Here is a 19,770-nt window from a genome sequence, read left to right on the forward strand (position 1 = left end):
CCTCCATATGACAGGCGGATCCCTATTCTACTCACCGAAGAATGTGTGCGACATCATCATCGCCTACTCCATGCTCCATAATTTGGCTTTGCGACGCCAGGTGCCTTTTCTGCAGGAGGATGATCCCGATGACGGTGTTGTAGCAGCTGTGGAGCCTGTAGACAGTGATGACGATGAAGCTGAGGAAGAAGACAACGACAACAGGGAGTCAGTCATACAGCATTATTTCCAGTGAGACACAGGTGAGAACATTTTCATTACATTAACTTTCACACGTCTACCTCTATCCTGTTTTTTTATTTAAATCACTATTTGGTTACTGAGTTGTACCCTTCCATTACGGTTTCACAGGTGTGGTTACCTGCGTGTCACCTGCTTGCATCCTTCAAGGGCTTGTGATGTGTGACATAGTTATGTTAGCTTTACAATGGTACACCCATTATGACACTGTCATTGATAATACATTTTTACTAAATCACAGACTGACTCCAGATTGTTTTGTGTTTCAAGGGTGTTTATTGAAGTGCTCAGAAATGGGAGGGGTTTGTAAAATGAGGATGGGTGATGGCGGAGGAATGTCCATGGCAGAGTCCAGTCTATTGGTCACACAGGTGCACTGCCCATCTGGGCATAGGAAGTGGAGCTGGCAGTTTAAGTATGGACAGGGTAACAAAGTGGGACAGTGGGAGGACAAACAGGGTGGTCTCATTTCCTGGCGGGGGTCTTGCCATCTTGCTCTGTCCTGTTCCTGGATCTCAGGGACCGCTTGCGTGGTGGTTCTCCGTCTGCAGGGGGTGGGGTGCTGGTGTGGTAGTCCTGTGTCGGGGCGTCCTGTCCACTAGCGCCGGCAGAGGTGGTGGGCAGTTCATCGTCCTGGCTAGTGTCAGGGGCCCCTTGGAGTGCCATAGTGTACCTCATGGTCTGCTGTATGTCCTTCAGCACCCCTACGATGGTTCCCAGGGCGGAGCTGATGGTCCTGAGCTCCTCCCTGAACCCCAAATACAGTTCGTCCTGCAGGCGCAGGGTCTCCTGAAACTTGTCCAGGACCGTCACCATCGTCTCCTGGGAGTGGTGGTATGCTCCCATGATGGAGGATAGGGCCTCGTGGAGAGTGGGTTCCCTTGGCCTGTCCGCCCCCTGTCGCACAGCAGCCCTCCCAGTTCCCCTGTGTTCCTGTGCCTCCGTCCCCTGGACCGTGTGCCCACTACCACTGCCCCCAGGTCCCTGTTGTTGTTGGGGTGGTGGGTTACCCTGGGTGCCCTGTAGTGGTGGACACACTGCTGATTGACCTGTCCTGGGTAGGGAGGTTTGGGCCAGCTGGGTGGGTGCTGTGCTGGTGTTACCAGAGGGTGGAAGGTCGGTGTTGGGCTGTGCCTGTGCAAGGGGAACCGACTGTCCCGAGGCCCACAATGGTCCGGGCTGGTCATCAGGATCCAGTAGGGCAGAGCTGCTCTCGTCACTGTGGGCCTCTTCTGGGGGTGGAGTGGTGTTGTCTGGACCCTCTGGTGTGGTGACGGTCCTTCGGGTTCCTGCAGGGGCATAAGAGCTAGATTATTGCACGTGTGTGTAATGGTGTGCAATGGGTGGGTGACCGTGTACCCCAGTGCAAGCATTCCTGTGTGTGGGGTTGTGTGGTGATGGTTGGGGGGGTGTACTGGGTATGTGCAGTGGGCATGCTTTAGTGAGGGGTGTCCATGCTTAGTTGTGTCATGCAGGGCTTGGTGTTGGGATGGGTGGTTTGTGATATTAGTACATTAGTGAGGAGTTGTAGTGATAGGGGAGGGTGTGAGGGAGGGGGTGTGTGATAGCATGCAGGTAGGGTGGGGGATATGATAGTTAAGAATTGACTTACCAGTGTCCCATCCTCCACCGACTCCTGCGAGGCCCTCAGGATGCAAGATGGTCAAGACTTGCTCCTCCCATGTTGTTAGTTGTGGGGGAGGAGGTGGGGGTCCGCCGCCAGTCCGCTGCACCGCAATGTTGTGTCTGGAGACCGTTGAACGCAACTTCCCCCGTAGGTCGTTCCACCTCTTCCTGATGTCCTCCCTATTTCTTGGGTGCTGTCCCACGGCGTTGACCCTGTCCACTATTCTGTGCCATAACTCCATCTTCCTAGCTATTGATGTGTGCTGTATCTGTGAGCCAAATAGCTGTGGCTCTACCCGGACGATTTCCTCCACCATGACCCTGAGCTCCTCCTCGGAGAAGCGGGGGTGTCTTTGGCGTGACATGGGGTGGTGTGGGTGATGTGTGGGGTGGTGTATGTGGTGATGGTTGTGGTGAGTGTAGTGGTGTGTGGTGTTTTGTGCGTGGATGTTGTGTGGGTGATGGTGTTGTGTGCCTCTGTGTAGTGGGGTTGTCTATTCTTTGCTCTCTCTCTGTCGCCTTCGTCTGTAATTTTGGGTCGTAGGGGTTTGTGGGTGATGTGGGTGTGTGTTTTATATTGTATTGGGTGTGTGGGAGTGTTGTTTGTATCTATGGCAGGTGTGTGTATTTGTAATTGTCCAATGTGGTGGTGTTTTGGAGATGTGTGTGTATTTTGAGCGCGGCAGTGTGTACCGCCAATGGAATACCGCGGTTGAAAGACCGCCGCGTGGATTCGTGGGTCGTAATAGCATGGGCGTGTTTCTGTTGGCGTGGAGGTGGAGGATTTGTTTCCGCCAGTTTATCACTGACCTTTGGTGTGGCGGTCTTGTGTGGGTGTCTGAATTTCGGCGGATTCCAAGATGTGTGTCATAATAGCTGTGGCGGAATGCTGCCGCGGCGGCGGTGTATTGGCGGTCTTCTGCACGGCGGTAAGCGCCTTTTACCGCCAATGTTGTAATGACCCCCTTTGTGTCTATGGGAAAATGTGTTCGTACATAAGGCCCTTAGTTCCCTTATGGGGAACTTTTGATCATTATAACTCCATGGGAGTCTCTGTAAATGATTCATCAATTTATACAAGGGGTTAATTACAACAAACCTCTTGGTTTCCCCTTGTTTAATATTTTGGTGTGTCCCTTATACTTTTATCTAGATAGTATTTTTGCGACCTAACGCTTCATTTATGAGCTATCTTCTTGTTCATCAACAGCATGAGCTTCCATTAATGGAACTGTGGAGCACTGAAGTTATATGTCGCAAAATCCCTTTTTATATTTTCGAGAAGGATGGCTTGTGACCTAGATTAGTAGTCTATGTGGTTTCCTAGTTCTGCCTCTGGTTCTTACTTCACTATCAAGTGAACTGTAGTATTATGTATTGTTGGTAGCAAAGTTCTGTACTTTTGCTATGTCAGATACGTCGTAGGCCAAAGTGTTAATATCTTCCTGGTCCCTAAAACATTTATGTGTTTTGTCTTAAGGCTCCAACATATAGGCCCTCATTACAACATTGGCGGTAAACGGGGGCGTGGCCTGGGACCAATGGAGCTGCACGCGTAGTGCGGCGCTCTCGGACCACAATCCAGGCCCGAAGCTTAAATCCTGCCATAATAACAACCGGAGTCCTTAAAAACTGAAGAGAAGTGATCGGAGAATATACAGTACATGTAGAGACCGCGGCGATCCACTTTGGGGCAGAGTTTAACCGGAAAACTCCCCCCGACAACTTCGCGACTGCAGTGACCCAAAATGGCGGCCGCGACAGAGCAATGAACCCGTTGCAGCCGCGGCCCACGGCTGAGAGGATACGAAGGTCCCGTAGAGGTGAGGGCCCCCACACCATTCATCGGAGGGCACGTGGGGCTCAGACACCTTCGCCACAAACAGCGAGAGCAACAGTACGAAGCGGAACATCAGCAAATGCGGCATAGCGTGGCGCCCTCGGGCCACAATCCAGGCCCGAAGTTTAAATCCTGCCATAGTGACGACCGGAGGTCTTGGGGATTGAAGAGAAGCGATCGGAGAATATACAGCACAAGTAGGAACCGCGGTGCTCCACTCTGGAGCAGAGATCGCCCGAAACCCCCCCCCCGACAATTTTGCGGCTGCCGCAACCCAAAATGGCAGCCACGACAGAGCAAAGAGCCAGCTACAGCCGCAGACCTCGGCTGAGAGGATACGAAGGTCCTGTAGAGGTGAGATCTCCCACACCATCCATTGAAGGGCGCAAAGGACTCAGACACTTTTGCCACTAACGACGAGAGCAACAGTACGAAGCGGAACATCAGCGAATGCAGCGTAGTGCAGCGCCCCCGGGCCACAATCCAGGCCCAAAGCTTAAACCCTGCCATAATAACGACCGAAGGTCTCAAAAATTGAAGAGAAGCATCTGAGACCTGTTACAATGGTAAAACCAAAAAAACAAGACAAATCACCAGTGGGGGTCTCCTTGCACACTGAGAATCCACCCCCAACGCCCGCCAGAGAATCGCAAACGGGGCACGAACAACAAGAAACAACTCTGGATACTGTGCTGCTGGCCATTAAAGACTCCCGGGAAGTGCTTGAGCGTAAAATCGATAACCTCACCGCAGATCTTTCCCTTTTGCGAGACGACCACCGTAAATTAAAGGAAACAGTGGGTTTGCACGAAACTACGCTGACAGGGGTATTAGTGGCGCACAAAGACTCATCCTCAGAAATTAAAGACCTGACCACCTGGCTGAAAACATTGGAGGCAAGGACGGAGGATGCAGAAAACCGAGCCCGATGGAACAACATCAGATTGGTGGGGGTCCCGGAGGGGGCGGAGGCCTCCGCAGCTAATACAGAAGTATTCCTAGAACAGTGGCTTAGGAACACGATAGCATCAGAGGGCTTCTCACCATTTTTTGTGGTGGAACGAGCCCACAGGGTCCCTGGCGGACCACCTCCACCAGGAGTCAGGCTACAGCCAATAATCACTAGATTACTCCACCACAAAGATAGAGACTACGTACTGTCACAATCCCGCCAGCTAGGAGAGATTCAATTGGATGGCCAAAAGGTTATGATATTCCCAGACTTTACGAGAGAAACACAGGCGCAAAGGGCATCTTACATCGCAGTAAAACGAGCCATGCGTGAGCATGGTATAAAATATGCCATGCTCTTTCCGGCAAAACTCAGAGTGGAATACGATAACAGAACCCATTTTTTTCTCACACCTCAGCTGGCGATGGAATGGCTTGAATCACTGAACATCCACTGCAGAGCAACCCGCGACAGGACATTCCGAAACCCCGGGAAGAAACGTAGCAGATCACAGAAGAAGACCACAGAAGCGGCTCCATCGAAACGTCAGTCACAACAGGAGATGCGTGATGCGGTGGAAACAGCAGCAGCGTTAAGCGGGGGAGACTTCCATACACGCCGGACCCCAGATGCCGCATCAGACGTTGACTTAAACTGCGAATATTCCTCAATATCCTCCCAGGACACTCTCGTCGGCTTGCCTTTGATCACCCCAGGAACGGCGGACGAGATTATTTGACCTCGCTAAAAGAACAAGTTGGCAAGTGAGCGGACAATTGTGGGGGAACCTCAATCTGTTTAGGGACATTGATAGAACCCAACCGTGAATATAGAGCGATAGGAACCTAGATGTCATTTCTTAACCGGCACATTACACATGATCGGGCCTGGGGAAGGGTCTGGGACGCTGCCTCTTGGTGTCTGGCACGCCTCCCTCCAATAGGTTGATAATTAAGATTACAATAGTTGTAATGGTTTGGACGGGAGAGTTGTAGGTACCGGTCCTGGGGAGAGGGAGTTACAAAGGGGGTTTGATTTTGGTTGTGTTGTTTTCAGGGTTTATCAGGCACATCTATCTCGCAGTCCAAACGGTTCACACCTTAGATTACGAAACTCAATAGGTATGTCCAGTAGTAGTAATAGAGTGGTGTTAGCGGACCGCCTCTACACCCCTCCTTAAATTATGACCACAGAATACAAGATAATCACATGGAATGTCAGGGGCCTAAATAACATGTCCAAGAGGTACAAGGTTCACAGCTATCTTAAACGAAGGGGAGTGCACATAGCTATCTTACAAGAAACTCACTTGTTGGAGCAGGAGATCAAGGCCTTGAAAAAGCGCTGGAGGGGACAAATATTCGCCACTACCCACTCAGCGTTTGCAAGGGGAGTGTTGATATGGATCAGACCAGGAGTCCCATTACAGGTTCTTCATACCTTGATCGACACTGAGGGGAGATACGTAGTGATTTCTGGTAGATTGGACGGGAGAGAGGTAACTCTTGCAGGACTATACGCCCCAAATCACGAACAGGGAAGATTCCTAGACAGATTATCACTGATCATGAGCACACTTCTCACTAACACTACGTTAATAGGAGGAGACTTTAATTGTGTAATGGATACAGCAATGGATAGATCGCACCCACCATTGTCACAATCCGTAACCCATAAAACAGCACTGCACTTCCAGCAGTGGCAAAAACACTGGCAACTAACGGATTGTTGGCGCAAACTTAATCCCCCCAATAGAGAATACTCTTTCTATTCAGCAGTTCACGACCTGCATGTACGACTGGACACCTTTTTGGCGTCTCCAGAGGTGCAGTCTGTGGTGGCGAAGGCAGAGTATCTTGGCCGCACCATCTCAGATCATAATCCCTTATTGATTTCTTTGGCCTGGTGCGGCGAGAGACCTTTGATTCCCACTTGGCGTCTGAGAGCAGAGTCACTTGAAGACGAGGCTTTTAGAGCCCAACTGGGCACGCAGATTACGGAATTCTTCGAGAACAATGCTGGAACTGCCTCGTCCAGATCTGTCGAATGGGATTCCTTTAAAACAGTGATCAGGGGATATTGTATTAGCACAATTGTGGGAGTACGGAAGGTGCTAGAGATAGAACTAACCGATCTCGAGAACTCCCTTAGGGATCTTGAACGTAGGCACCCAACACAACCCGACCTCTCAACACAACTAGAAGAGACAAGGGCTAGAATAATAGAAACTAACACTAGACTGTCTTACTTCGATTACAAACAATTCTTGCAGATGCAACATACAGAGGGCGACAGAGCAGGTGCCCTACTGGCCTGGCTGGCCAAACCGCCCCAACATCAAACCATAGTGGTGGAGTTAGAGACCACCCCGGGTATTAAAGTATATGGACATAAGGAGATCAATGCCACCTTTCTTAAATATTACTCAGAGCTATATGCCCCCCCCACCGAAGTACTCAACGACGCTCAATTACAAGATCTGGGGAACCTCAACCTCCCGGCATTGAAAGGGGAAGATAGAATAGCCCTGACGACTGCCATATCGCTTACAGAAATAAAGACTGCAATCCAGAGTATGGCAAGGTACCAGGAGCAGGTGGTCTCCCTTTGGAGTTCTATCTTACGTATCAGGACTCATTAACCTCCCAGCTCAGCATCCTATATGCAGAGGCATGGAATAACAACAGCTTGCCTCCTTCCACTACAGAGGCCATAATGATTCCCCTTCTGAAACCCACCAAACCCCCCACAGAAGTTCGATCATACCGCCCACTATCAATGTTGAACTTAGATTATAAAATATTAAGCAGGGTACTAGCTAACAGACTTCTACCATACATGTCCTCATTAATCCATCAGGACCAATCGGGATTCATCCCAAAGCGAAGCACTGCCCAAAATATCCGTCGATTGATTTCACTCCTTCATGCTCTGCCCTCTGACGCAAATAGAGCAGTAATCATCTCGATAGATGTCGAGAAAGCTTTTGATAGCCTACGATGGGACTACCTAGAACGAGTGATGCTGCAGTTAGGACTAGGAGAAGGGTTTGTCAAATGGACAAGGCTTCTCTACACAAACCCCACAGCGAGAGTACGCACTGGCTGTACAATATCCCCTTCCTTTGCCATAGGTAGGGGTACAAGACAGGGCTGCCCGCTGTAGGAGGCTGGACTGGCTTGTAGTGAGTACCAAGGGGTACTTACACCTTGCACCAGGCCCAGGTATCCCTTATTAGTGTATAGGGTGTCTAGCAGCTTAGGCTGATAGATAATGGTAGCTTAGCAGAGCAGCTTAGGCTGAACTAGGAGACGAGTGAAGCTCCTACAGTACCACTAGTGTCATATGCACAATATCATAAGAAAACACAATACACAGATATACTAAAAATAAAGGTACTTTATTTTTATGACAATATGCCAAAGTATCTCAGTGAGGACCCTCAGTATGAGGATAGCAAATATACACAAGATATATGTACACAATACCAAAAATATGCAGTATAGTATTAGAAAACAGTGCAAACAATGTATAGTTACAATAGGATGCAATGGGGACACCATAGGGATAGGGGCAACACAAACCATATACTCCAAAAGTGGAATACAAACCACAAATGGACCCCAAACCTATGTGACCTTGTAGAGGGTCGCTGGGACTGTAAGAAAACAATGAGGGTTAGAAAAATAGCCCACCCCAAGACCCTGAAAAGTGAGTGCAAAGTGCACTAAAGTTCCCCAAAGAGCACAGAAGTCGTGATAGGGGAATTCTACAGGAAAGAGACAAATCAGCAATGCAACAACGATGGATTTCCAAACGAGGGTACCTGTGGAACAAGGGGACCAAGTCCAAAAGTCACAAGCAAGTCGGAGATGGGCAGATGGCCAGCAAATGCCAGCTGTGGGTGCAAAGAAGCTGCTACTGGACTGTAGTAGCTGAAGATTCTGTGGGAACGACAAGGGCTAGAGACTTCCTCTTTGGAGGATGGATGCCCCACGCCGTGGAGAGTCGTGCAGAAGTGTTTTCCTGAAGAAAGACTGCAAACAAGCCTTGCTAGCTGCAAGTCGTGCGGTTATGGTTTTTGGATGCTGCTGTGGCCCAGGAGGGACCAGGATGTCGCCAATTGCGTCAGGGGACAGAGGGGGCGCCCAGCAAGACAAGGAGCCCTCTCAGAAACAGGCAGCACCCGCAGAAGTGCCGGAACAGGCACTACGAAGAGGAGTGAAACGGTGCTCACCCGATGTCGCACAAAGGAGTCCCACGTCGCCGGAGGACAACTTAGAAAGTCGTGCAATGCAGGTTAGAGTGCCGTGGACCCAGGCTTGGCTGTGCACAAAGGATTTCCGCCGGAAGTGCACAGAGGCCGGAGTAGCTGCAAAAGTCGCGGTTCCCAGAAATGCAGTCTGGCGTGGGGAGGCAAGGACTTACCTCCACCAAACTTGGACTGAAGAGTCACTGGACTGTGGGAGTCACTTGGACAGAGTTGCTGGATTCAAGGGACCTCGCTCGTCGTGCTGAGAGGAGACCCAGGGTACCAGTGATGCAGTTCTTTGGTGCCTGCGGTTGCAGGGGGACGATTCCGTCGACCCACGGGAGATTTCTTCGGAGCTTCTAGTGCAGAGAGGAGGCAGACTACCTCCACAGCGTGCACCACCAGGAAAGCAGTCGAGAAGGCGGCAGGATCAGCGTTACAGAGTTGCAGTAGTCGTCTTCGCTACTTTGTTGCAGTTTTGCAGGCTTTCAGCGCGGTCAGCAGTCGATTCCTTGGCAGAAGGTGAAGAGAGAGATGCAGAGGAACTCTGACGAGCTCTTGCATTCGTTATCCAAGGAATTCCCCAAAGCAGAGACCCTAAATAGCCAGAAAAGAGGGTTTGGCTACTTAGGAGAGAGGATAGGCTAGCAACACCTGAAGGAGCCTATCAGAAGGAGTCTCTGACGTCACCTGCTGGCCCTGGCCACTCAGAGAAGTCCAGTGTGCCAGCAGCACCTCTGTTTCCAAGATGGCAGAGGTCTGGAGCACACTGGAGGAGCTCTGGGCACCTCCCAGGGGAGGTGCAGGTCAGGGGAGTGGTCACTCCCCTTTCCTTTGTCCAGTTTCGCGCCAGAACAGGGCTGAGGGGTCCCTCAACCGGTGTAGACTGGCTTATGCAGAAATCGGCACCATCTGTGCCCATGAAAGCATTTCCAGAGGCTGGGGGAGGCTACTCCTCCCCTGCCTTAACACCTTTTTCCAAAGGGAGAGGGTGTAACACCCTCTCTCTGAGGAAGTCCTTTGTTCTGCCTTCCTGGGCCAAGCCTGGCTGGACCCCAGGAGGGCAGAAACCTGTCTGAGGGGTTGGCAGCAGCAGCAGCTGCAGTGAAACCCCTGAAAAGGCAGTTTGGCAGTACCAGGGTCTGTGCTAGAGACCCGTGGGATCATGGGATTGTGCCAACAATGCCAGGATGGCATAGAGGGGGCAATTCAATGATCTTAGACATGTTACATGGCCATTTTCGGAGTTACCATTGGGAAGCTACACATAGGTATTGACCTATGTGTAGTGCGCGCGTGTAATGGTGTCCCTGCACTCACAAAGTCCGGGGAATTTGCCCTGAACAATGTGGGGGCACCTTGGCTAGTGCCAAGGTGCCCACACACTAAGTAACGTAGCACCCAACCTTTACCAGGTAAAGGTTAGACATATAGGTGACTTATAAGTTACTTAAGTGCAGTGAAAAATGGCTGTGAAATAACGTGAACGTTATTTCACTCAGGCTGCAGTGGCAGGCCTGTGTAAGAATTGTCAGAGCTCCCTATGGGTGGCAAAAGAAATGCTGCAGCCCATAGGGATCTCCTGGAACCCCAATACCCTGGGTACCTCAGTATCATATACTAGGGAATTATAAGGGTGTTCCAGTATGCCAGTGTAAATTGGTGAAATTGGTCACTAGCCTGTTAGTGACAATTTGGAAAGAGAGAGCATAACCACTGAGGTTCTGGTTAGCAGAGCCTCAGTGAGACAGTTAGGCACCACACAGGGAACACATATATACAGGTCACAAACTTATGAGCAGGGTCCCAGTGACACATAACAAACATACTGAAAACATAAGGTTTTCACTATGAGCACTGGGTCCTGGCTGGCAGGATCCCAGTGAGACAGTGAAAACACCCTGACATACTCTCACAAACAGGCCAAAAGTGGGGGTAACAAGGCTAGAAAGAGGCTACTTTCTCACACCCGCTATCACCTTTGCTTTTTGCTAGGTCCCAGAGGTTCTACGAAGGCATTACAATCAATGCATGGACGCATCATATTGCTCTCTATGCGGATGACATGTTACTCTTCCTCCGGAACGCAGAGACCGATCTACCTGGAGCAATGACAATGTTAGACAACTTTGGGGCTGCATCTGGGCTCTGGATAAACTGGGGGAAGTCGTCCATTTTTCCAGCTACTAGGGGTATCGAAGAACCAATGGACAATAGGGGTCTCCCGTGGTCCCCATCCACATTCAAATATCTAGGGGTCAATATCTATCACTCCGCTGAGGATTTACTAGAAGGGAACATTCAGAGCACGATTAGGAGTATCAAAAACAGCATGATATTCTGGCAGACACTTCCGCTAGCGGTCACTGGGAGAATTGCACTGATTAAAATGATAGTATTACCTAGAATGTTATATTACTTCGCAACCATCCCACTCATTATACCGAGGGTGGTATTTAAAACAATTTCGTCCTTGATTACAGGATTTATATGGGGAACCAACAGACAAAGGATAGCATTGCGCACCCTCCAGAGAACAACAGCAGAAGGTGGTTTGGCTGTTCCTGACTTTGAATTATACTATTGGGTGAGCCAACTCCAATGGCTGGCGCGATTCATCAGAGCACCCCCAGTGGGGGAAGCACTGAGAGCCCCTTCCCACTGCTCCCGCAATAGAATTCTGGGCATTCTATTAAACCCCAAGAAACAGAATAAACCACTTCCGATAGAATGGGAAGCATCGCGTCACTGCTGGGAACAATACCTAAAACGAACACATACCAGAACACCGTACTCACCAGAGGCCCCCCTGATCTGTATAGGAACCATCACAGGAAATCATGTGATAAGGGGTATCACCCAATTCATGGCACTTCAGATCGACACCATAGGGGCTCTATATAATAATGGGAAACTGTGCACTTATGCAGAACTGCAGGAAAGGTTCCAGATACCACCAGGGCTGTTCCTAACCTTTAATGCAATTGCTAGGACTCTTCGTAGACAATGGGGCACAGGACTAGAAGAACCCCCCAGACATAATACCTGTGACCAAATATGCACTATAGGAGACCAAGGGAAGTTGATATCAGGGATATATACATCTCTACTAACCAGCATATGTCTTCCCTTAAATAAACTTAAGACCAAATGGCAGGGGGAACTAGATGTTACAATAGATGACGCACAGTGGACCAGAATAATCACACACATATATACAGTTTCCAGAAATGTCAGGTTTAAATTAATAAATATATATGTTTATCACAGAGCTTACTTAACCCCATATATGATATCAAAGATTTATGGTGTAGAAAATGCCAGCTGCCCTCGGTGTGCAGAACTAGCAGCAGAGTTGCTGCACATGCTCTGGAGTTGCCCACTAATCGGGGACTACTGGACGGGGATATTTGAGGCACTCTCCACTTGCACGGGTAGAACATTATCCCGATCAGCCATGGTGGTGGTTTTGGGAGATTTCCCCCGCCCCAGCAAGCATAAAATCACAAACCGATTCATAGACCTGGCTCTGATACTAGCAAGGAGAGAAATAATTTCACACTGGAAAGATCCGAAGGGCCCACAGATAAATCGTTGGAGAAATGCATTAATCAAGTGGGCGGAAACTGAAGGGACAGTATTACTAAGGGAAACACTCAGGGGCCTAGGAACCAGAGACAATGCTCAGCATTGGAACACGATACTGGACAATTTTAGAACACCTGACACTTCTAACTCTGATGCAGAGGCAAATTTATCAGAATCAGATCATGTATAGTTGACCAAGATATTCCAGTTGAAGATCGTACAAGAGACCAAATAAGTGACTCATTTGTGAACCGAACAAACACCTCTGTATAATTGATGGGAACTGCGAAAAGGGGGGGGGACGGGGGGTTACAAAAAGATGGGAAGTTATTTTGTTCTGTATGCGTTTTCATGCAACTATAAAGCAATAAAAGAGATCTTTAAAAAAAAAAAAAACATTGGCGGTAAACACCGCCTACCTCCGTGCTGACGGCCGCCAACATACCGTGACTGCGGCGGTATACCGCTATGGGTATTATGACCCACACAGAGAAATCCGCCACTATACAGACACCCACACAAGTCCGCCAGCCCAAAGGTCAGTGATAAACTGGCGGTACCAAAACCCACACCGTTACGCCAACAGAAATGCGCCTACAACATCATTACCCACGAATCACCGCAGCGGTCTTTCAACCACGGTAAACCATTGGCGGTACAGACTGCAGCGCTCAATGTACACACTCACAAAACTGCACCACATTGAACAATTCAAACTACACACACCTGACACACATACACACACCACAGCCACACACCCAATCCAATATAAAACACACACCCTCATTACCCACAACCCTTTCAATGAAAAAAAAAGAGACCAAGCCCAGAGAGACAAGCAAACAGCACACACCCAACAGAGGCACAGAACGCCATCATTCATCCACCATCCACGCACATTACAGTATACATCCCAACACATCACCACACACATCACCCCACACATATCACTCACAGCACATCCATGGCACCTCAAAGACAACCCAGGTTTTTTGAGGGGGAGCTAAGGGTCATGGTGGAGGAAATCATCCGGGTAGAGCCACAGCTATTTGGATCACAGGTGCAGCAGACATCCATTGCAAGGAAGATGGAGCTATGGCGGAGAATCGTGGACAGGGTCAACACCGTGGGACAGCATCCAAGAACCAGGGATGACATCAGGAAGAGATGGAACGGGGGAAGGTGCGTTACGTGGTTTCAAGACACCAGATTGCTGTACAGAGGACTGGCGGTGGACCCCCACCTCCTCCCCCACAACTAATAACTTGGGAGGAACAAGTCTTGGCGATCATGCATCCTGAGGGCCTCGCAGGAGTAGCAGGAGGACTGGACTCTGGTAGGTCAAATCTTTACTACTACATCCCCCACCCTACGTGCATGCCATCACAAACTCCTACCCCTGCCCTCCCCCCATCACTCCACCACCTCACATATACCCCACTATCACAACCCACACATCCCAATAACAAGCCCTGCATGCAACACCAATGCAAGGACACTCATCACAAACCTGCATGGACACCCATCACCACAGCATGCACACTAGTGACAATCACTTAGCCAAACCAAGCACAACTCACACAAGCCAAAGCTGCCTTGCTAATACCAACCATAGAGGGAAACATATCCATGCACAAGATGGCACACGCAGATACAATAACACTGCATTTACATCCCCACAGGACCCCCACTCAACGTCACCAGAGAGGAGGTGCCACCAACATCCAGTTCCCCCCAGAAGTGACCCACAGTGATGACAGCAGCTCTGCACGCCTGGATCACGATGACCAACCTGGGCCATCAGGGACCTCTGGACAGTCGGTTACCCTGCCACAGTCCCAACCCACCACAGAGCCTCCCACCAGCACAGCACCCACCCAGCGGGCCCATCCCTCTGTCCCCAGGACACGTCAATCGGCAGTGAGTCCACCACTACAGGGACCCCAGGCAACCCCACAAACCCAAGACAATCAGAGACCTGGGGTCAGTGAGCACACGGTTCAGAGGATAGAGGCACAGGACAGCAGGGAAGCTGGGAGGACAGGCCCAGGGAACCCACTCTCCACAAGGCACTTGCAGGGATCCTGGGAGCATACCACCATTCCCAGGAGACCATGGGCCAGATACTGTACAAGTTGCAGGAGACCCAGCGGCTGCAGGAGGGACAGTACCTGGGGATCAGGAATGACCTGAAAGACATCCACACCACCCTGGTTACCATTGCAGGGGTGCTGGCAGACATGGCCAACACCATGAGGGAGGCAGTGGCACACCAACTGGCCCCTGACACTACCTACACCAAAGAACAGCCTTCCACCTCCGCCGGCGCTAGTGGACAGGAGACCCCGCCACAGGACCAACAGGCCACTAGCACCCCACCCCCTGCAGAAGGAGAACCACCCCTCAAACGGTCCCTGCGATCCAGGCAGAAGCCAGAGAACATTGCCAAGACCCCCGCCATGAAATAAGACTCTCCTGATTGTCACCCTTATGTCCCACTCTGCCACCCTGTCCACCTTGAACTGCCATTGCTCCCCTTCCTATGCCCCCTTGGACCATGCACCTGTGATACAAATAGACTGGACTCTACCCTGGACTTTCCTCCATCAGCAACCCAGCCCATTGCAATACCCCCTCCACTTATTAGCACCTAAATAAACACCCTTGGATCAAATACAAGTATACAGTCTGTCAATTGATTGAAATATGTATTTGTTTAACAAGCTGGAAACATTGCATTTCTAATCTACTGTAATATAACATAGGTATAACCTGTAGTGGGCAGCAGTAAACACACCAGGAGCCAGAGTGGGGCACAGAAAATAGAGATGCCCTAGTGGTCTTAGACATAGGGAAATCAGGCTGCCATGTCCAATGCCAAACACAAAACTGCAATGGAAGGTGAAGTTACAGTGTCTTACCTGTGTGTCACTGGAAGAACTATTCAATGAGTGTACTACTGTTGTCCACATCTTCTTCCTCTGCCTCCTCTTCGTCACTGTCCACTGGCGCCACCGCTGCCATAAGACCATCTCCAGGCTCATCCTCCTGCAGAAAAGGCACCTGGCACCTCAAGGCCATGTTGTGCAACATGCAACATGTAACGATGATCTGGCACACCTTCTTGGGTGAGTAGTACAGGGATCCACCTGTCAGATGGAGGCACCAGAATCTGGCCTTCAGGAGGGCAAAGGTTCTCTCAATTATCCTCCTTGTTTGCCCATTTGCCTAATTGTAACGTTCCTCTGCCCTTGTCCTGGCATCCCTCACTGGGGTCAGTAGCCATGAGGGGTTGAGGTAACCAGAGTCACCTGTAAATATCGAGGGATACCTGTTAGCCACACACTCACCCTTAGGGCCAAACCCACACCCATATACCTACATCAACTGGGTGGGGACCATGGGCTCACCTATTAGCCACACCCGGTGCTTCTGGAGTTGAGCCATCACAAATGGGATGTTGCTATTCCTCAAGATACATGCATCATGCACAGAGCCAGGATACTTGGCATGCACATGGGTGATGTATTGGTCCGCCAAACACTCCATCTGCACATTCAGAGAGTGAAAGCTTTTTCTATTCCTGAACAATTGTTCATTTCTGTGGGGGGGGGGTACAAATGCTATATGTGTACCATCAATGGTGATTGGGGATATGTCCCAAGGCATAAAAGTTAGCCTTCACCGTGGCCAAATCCTCCACCTGGGGGAATCTGATTTAGCTGCGCATGTGTTTCAGCAGGGCAGACAACACTCTGGTCAGCACGTTGGAGAACATTGGCTGAGACATCCCTGATGCCATGGCCACTGTCGCTTGGAAGGAACCACTTGCCAGGAAATGGAGCACTGATAGGACCTGCGCTAGAGGGGGGATACCTGTGGGCTGACGGATAGCTGAAATCAGGTCTGGCTCCAATTGGGCACACAGTTCTTGGATTGTGGCCCTATCAAGTCTGTAGGTGAGGATAATGTGCCTGTCCTCCATTGTCGCCAGGTCCACCTATTCATCCTCAGCGGTTGAACTCTAGGGTGAAAAACGGTGAGTAGAGGGTCATACATATGTTAAAATAAATTAAAATGCATTTCTTCCTTTACAGAAACAGTATGTGAATTCAAGAGTCAGTTGATGTGCCAATGTCTGCTGTGACGCAGTTAGGTGCCATGGCCTGTGCCCCCCTGAAATGGCGGCTGTCTGACCTGTGAGGAGAGACAAGTGGAAATGAGGTAATTCCGCTGATGTTGTGCGCCATTGCGGTCGATGCGCAACTTCTCATTGGTTATCATTGGGCCCTATGGGTTCCAGGAGCCAATGGCAATGTACGCTGACAGTGACAGTATGCACCGCCGCGGACGTGACCGCCATTTTCTATCTGTTTACTCACTTGCTACCTAACCTTCAACAGGAGAGGACCTACACTGCAAGTGCTGCTGTGGCCTGTGTCTGGAAGCGACAATGGCTCAAGTGTCTGGGGAAAGGGCCCCCGCCTTCACTTCGGAAGAGTTGGAGAGACTGGTGGATGGGGTCCTACCCCAGTACACTTTACTCTATGGTCCTCCAGACAAACAGGTGAGTACACTGTGAGCATGATGCGTGGGCCATGAATGTAGGGATTGCTATGTGTGTAAGCCTCGTGTAGGGGGGGGCTGAGGGGTCCTGGGCAGAGTGCTGCATGTCTTGTGGGCAATGTCTGTGCGCAAGAGGATGGGAGGGATATTGTGGGCCATGAGTGTAACAGTCCGGACAGTATGACTAATCCCTTTTCTGCTACATTTTTTCTGCAGGTCAACGCCCATCAGAAAAAGAGTATTTGGCGTGCCATCGCCAAGGAGGTGTGGACCCTGGGGTTCTTTGACAGGCGGAGCACCCACTGCCGCAAACGGTGGGAGGACCTGCACTGCTGGACAAGGAAGACAGCAGAGGCACAGCTAGGGCTGGGCTCCCAACGAGGAAGAGGTGCCCGTCGTACCCTGACCCTCCTGATGTTCCGCATCCTGGCGGTGGCCTATCCGGTGTTGGATGGGCACCTGAAGGCTTTACAGCAGCCACAAGGGGGTTCAGATTCAGAATCATGACTTTGCACATGTTAATGTTTTACCTGGGTGGGGGATGTGGGCTGTGGGTGCCCCTAGGCCAGGGTGAACTGGCAGGGTAGGTCCCTTGTTGGGCAGGCTCTGAAGCACTCCTACCCCAATAGTCAAAGTGGGCATCTACTACTGGGCAGGGTCCTGTTGGTTTCAGGTGTGCAGCTAATGGCATTAGGCAATGTGTCCCATGGGCTGGTGACTAGCATTGTAACTGGTAGTGCATGGCCTAGTACATAGGGCTGATCCCTGTGTGTTGTGTACACAAACGGTAGTGGTGTTGCTGACATTGACCAAGTGTATCCCCTCTCTCCTCCTCCCCTTTTTGTTTTGTCACCCTGTCCTTGTGTGCATTAGCATCATCTGGCAGAGGAGAGGCACCGGCGACGGAGGGAGGTGCATCCCACATGGGCCTGGAGGCCGAATCCACCGACGGTGAGGGCACCAGTGGGACGGAGGGCGAGAGGAGCACCACAACGGAGACAGAAGGGGACACTGCCGACAGCGACTCCTCCTCCGATGGAAGCTCCCTGGCGGTGGTGGACACCTCTGTGCCCACCCCAACAACAGGTACAGCCGCCAACACCGCACCAGCACCGCCCTCCCAGCAGCCCCTCAGCGTGTTTCTCGTGTCCGCTCACCCAGGAGGGTGGGCATCTCCTTCACCCTAGGCACCTCAGGCCCTGCCCCAGTCAGCCCTGCTGCCCTCAGTGAGGAGGCTATTGACCTCTTGAGATCCCTCACCGTTGGGCAGGCAACCATACTGAATGCCATCCAGGGTGTCGAAAGGCATTTGCAACAAACAAATGCATACCTGGAGGGCATTCAATCTGACGTGGCAGCCCAACAGAGAACATTCCAGGCTCTGGCCTCCTCACTGATGTCAGCCATTGTCCCTGTCTCCAGCCTCCCCCCATCCAACTTCCTCTACCCAGTCCCAATCTCCTCAACCCGACCTATCCCAAGCACACCTTCAGACCAGCAATCACTCAAATCAACACACAGAAGTGGCTCAGGCAAACACAAGCACCACACTTCATCTCACAGGCACTCACACAAGCACCATCCCCATGCAGACACACTAACATCCACTGCCTCCACTGTTTCCCCCTCCTCCTCCTCGTCCACCTCCCTCCCAGTAGCGTCTCCACTCACACCTGCATGCATTACATCCTCATCCACTACCTCCATCACAGCACATCTATCACTACACACCCCTCACTGGTAGTCACCACCCCCACATCCATGCACATGTCCCCTGTGTACTCTCCCACTGTGTCTGTGACCCCTCCTCCCAAAGTATACAAACGCAAGCACACACCCACCCACAACAGCATCCAGCTCATGCACCTGCACCCAAACACAGCAGACTGACACCTCCTACAACCACTCCCTCTTCCTCCACTCCCAAACCTTCACCCTCTTCCCGCCTCAATGTCCCTAAGAAGCTTTTCCTCGCCACCCTGACCTCTTCCCTACCCCTCCCCCATCCTTCACCTCTGGCCAGGGTGTCCAGAACCCAGCCCAGCACCTCAGCCACCTAGTCCACGTCCGCTGTAGTTTTTGCAGCTGAGAGAGGCTCCGAGGTGGCACCCGTCAGCCCATCCAGTGTTCCACCAACACCTGCCAAGCCCAAAAAGGTTCCGCCACCTGGCAAGGGCAAGAAGGGGACAGCAGCCAGCAAGGGGAAGGAGGCACAACCAGCCAGCAAGGCCAAGTCAAAGACTCCAGCTGGCAGAAGCAAGTAGGCACCACCACCTGCCAAGGGCAGGAAGGGGCACAGAACATCAGCCATGGCACTTCAGCCGTCTGAGGCTGCAGGTGAAGGCCTAGAGACTACCACCACAACTGCCAGCACTGCCACCTGCACCGCGGCCAGCACCGCCACCTGCAGTGCAACTGCGATTAACTGAGCAGCTGTCACCGTCGGAGAGCAGTGTGTAGTGGTGACTACATGGGCTGCAGTGCGTCCTGGTCCCTGCAAAAGCTGTTGTGGTGACATCCAGGTGAGAGACTGTGACCTTGCACTCCAAAACATCTGCATCATAGGGCGCAAAGCCCCCTCCAGAACCAGTGGAAGAAGGCATCCACTCAGCCCCTCCTTGCCAGGATGAAGCACACTGGGCACAAGCCCCTCCCAAGAACCAGTGGCAGAAGGCATCCACTCAGCCCCTCATTGCAAGGATGAAG

Source organism: Pleurodeles waltl, chromosome 12 (genome assembly GCF_031143425.1).
Source record: "Pleurodeles waltl isolate 20211129_DDA chromosome 12, aPleWal1.hap1.20221129, whole genome shotgun sequence".
NCBI classification, from domain to species: Eukaryota; Metazoa; Chordata; class Amphibia; order Caudata; family Salamandridae; genus Pleurodeles; species Pleurodeles waltl.